Source organism: Capsicum annuum, unplaced genomic scaffold, assembly GCF_002878395.1.
Source record: "Capsicum annuum cultivar UCD-10X-F1 unplaced genomic scaffold, UCD10Xv1.1 ctg20463, whole genome shotgun sequence".
NCBI classification, from domain to species: domain Eukaryota; kingdom Viridiplantae; phylum Streptophyta; class Magnoliopsida; order Solanales; family Solanaceae; genus Capsicum; species Capsicum annuum.
This window is the reverse complement of record NW_025826350.1, coordinates 1-2,919: the sequence shown is the minus strand read 5'-3', so window position 1 is coordinate 2,919 and position 2,919 is coordinate 1. Positions and strand designations below refer to the sequence as shown.

General features: G+C 37.5%; 1 pseudogene; it reads left to right on the top strand.

The window, feature by feature from the left end:
• Positions 1–109: 109 nt before the first annotated feature.
• LOC124890586 lies at positions 110–1,869 on the top strand (annotated as a pseudogene).
• Positions 1,870–2,919: the final 1,050 nt, after the last annotated feature.

Here is a 2,919-nt window from a genome sequence, read left to right as displayed (position 1 = left end):
CAGTTTGGTAGTTCATCGATTTTTTTTTTTACAATAATACGTTGTGAGAGAGCTTCATTCAATTTGTCTCGTCTTGGTGATTTATGTTTTGGTTTCTGTTATATTTTAGGGTAAACAGGAAATCAAGAAACCTAAATATGTGCAAATTTTCGTTGAATCTTATTCACATTTGACTGGACTGGAGGATCAAGTTAAGTCTCTTGAGGAACAAGTGAGTGGCTTAGAGGATGAAGTCAAGGATTTGAATGAAAAGTTGGCTGCTGCACAGTCAGAAATGACTAATAAGGAAAAGCTGGTAAACCAATATGCTGAAGTTGCTGAAGAAGCCGTCTCAGGTGATGTTCCTTATTGACTTGTGTTTTTCTTGCAACAAGTGTTTTGCAACTTGGTACTGAATTCTTTTATTCATATCTCTCTGTACAGGTTGCGAGAAGGCTGATACAGAAGCCGCGAAACTGAAAAATCACCTGCTATCCGTTACTCTTTTGAAGCTTACTACTGAAGACAGGGCATCACATCTGGATGGTGCACTGAAATTACATCTGGATGGTGCACTGAAGGAGTGCATGCGGCAGATACGAAATTTGAAAGAAGAACATGAACAGAAGCTGCATGATGTGATTTAGAATAAAACCAAGCAGTTTGACAAAATGAAGCATGAGTTTGAAGCAAAATTAGATAACCTGGACCAACAGTTACTCAGGTCTGCAGCGGAAAATTCTGCACTCTTAAGGTCTTTGCAGGAGCATTCTAGCATAGTGATACAGCTCAGTGAAGAAAAAGCCCAAGCTGAAGCAGAAATTGAGATGTTGAAGCGCAATATCAAGTCATGTGAAAGGGAAATAAATTCTCTGAAATATGAACTCCAAATTAACTCAAAGGAACTAGAATTCATATTGAGGGGAAAAATATGAGCGTACGGTCTGTAGAAGTTGCAAACAAGCAACACCTGGAGGGAGTGAAGAAAGAGTGTCAGAGATTACGTGGTCTTGTGCGGAAGAAGTTGCCTGGGCCTACAGCCTTGGCCCAGATGAAGCTTGAGGTTGAGAGTTTGGGTAGAGATTATAGGGACTGCCATGTAAAGAAATCCCAAGGAGGAAGGCCCAGTTTGCTAGATTTTTCATTGGATAGTGCGCAGAAGTTCCATAAAGAGAATGAGCAACTTACAGAACGCCTTTTGGCAATGGAGGAGGAAACAAAGATGTTGAAAGAAGCTTTGGCACACCTGAACAGTGAATTACAGACATCCAGGAGTATTTGTGCAAAGACGGCCAGCAAGCTTCAAAATTTGGAAGCACAGCTGCAAGCAAATGCTGAACAGAAGAGCCGACAAAAGTCCACCATTCGACGACAGCAGTCTGAGGGTTCCTTGACGCATGAAACAAATCACCTTCCAAGATTGGCTTCTATGTCCGAGGATGGATATGACGATAATGTTAGTTGCTCTAGCTCTTGGACGACAGCATTAATGTCTGAACTCTCCCATGTCAAGAAGGAGAAGAACTTTGACATTTTTAGTCACCTGGATCTCATGGATGACTTTTTTGAGATGGAGAAATTTGCTTATCAGTCAAGTGACACAAATGGAACAGTTTTGATTCCTGATAATTCCAAATAATTCAAGAACCGAAACTACCTCCATGCATGTCACCACAAGCCCAGATTCTCAGCTGAAAGAACCTAATGAGCCAAGTATATCAGGAAATCAAGAATCTCACAAAGATGAAGTGTTTTATAACTGCTACAAGCAGTTTTTCATTTCCTTTGTTTTGCTCCATCTCGCTAAGTTCTGCTTCTGTGATAGAAGTTTCAATCATATTAAAAGATTTGCAAATTAAAATTTTATAATAAGAGTAAATGTTACGAAAATATGATATCTAGATGACCTTTAAGTTTCACTATGCATACAGAACTTCAAAGAATCATGTATAACCTTTCTTTTATCAATGCTCCGACAAAAACATGACATAGTTTTTAGTTAACATGGAGTTCCATGAGGTCTTGTACAATTGAATCTGAAGTTCCTAATTTTTCTGGTTGCCAGTCTTCATCTTCTGGAACCCCTCTCTATTGTCTTAATTAGTGAATTAACTCACTTTTAGATTGCAAAACAGCTTCTCAATTGGTCGAAGGGTTCAACATCTACTATATTTACATAAAAACAATTTTAATCATGTGTAAGTGCAAGCCAATGGCTCGACAACCTAACCGTGAATCCAATGGCTCAGCACCCTAGCAAATTTTATGGTTGCACTGCTTTTGAATGAGGCTTATGAAGTGATTTCCTTTTATTTTGATTTTTCCAGCAACCTGTTTGATTATACACACTCAATTTTTCACACCAAAATTAAAATAAAAAATCAAGTGAGATGCAAGTATGAACATAATGTCAACTTTCAAATATCTTCTTTCGTCTTTAACTTATACTATTATTTCAAATCTTACTCAATTCACGCCTAAATGCCTATAAGACTCCATTTATATGGACAAGTAGATTTTTTAAAAAAGAAATAGACTGCCTCTTAATCCATTTTGCTCTGTCAAGTTTGATTGGGCTCGGGGAAGGTGGTATTAGCCATATTGGGTTGAAATTGGGCCTGGAAAAGTTGTATGGGCTTAATTGGGCCATGGGATGTGGACCGTGTGGTTCTGCATTGGATTTCAAGTAAACTAAATGATCGTTTGAACATAAGAATTGTGAAATTTGAAAAACCGTACTATGTATTTAATTTCAAGTTAAAAATAGTATTGGGGAAGTGAAAGTTATATCTGAATATGAATAGAAATTGAAGTTATTTTTGATTTTATGTGAGCCATCTGGAACATCGAAGTTGGTGTGGTTGCATATTTTGTTTAAATAAAGGGGATTTTGAATAAATCCTGAGGGAATGACAAAAACTTTGAAATTTTCCAAGTTTT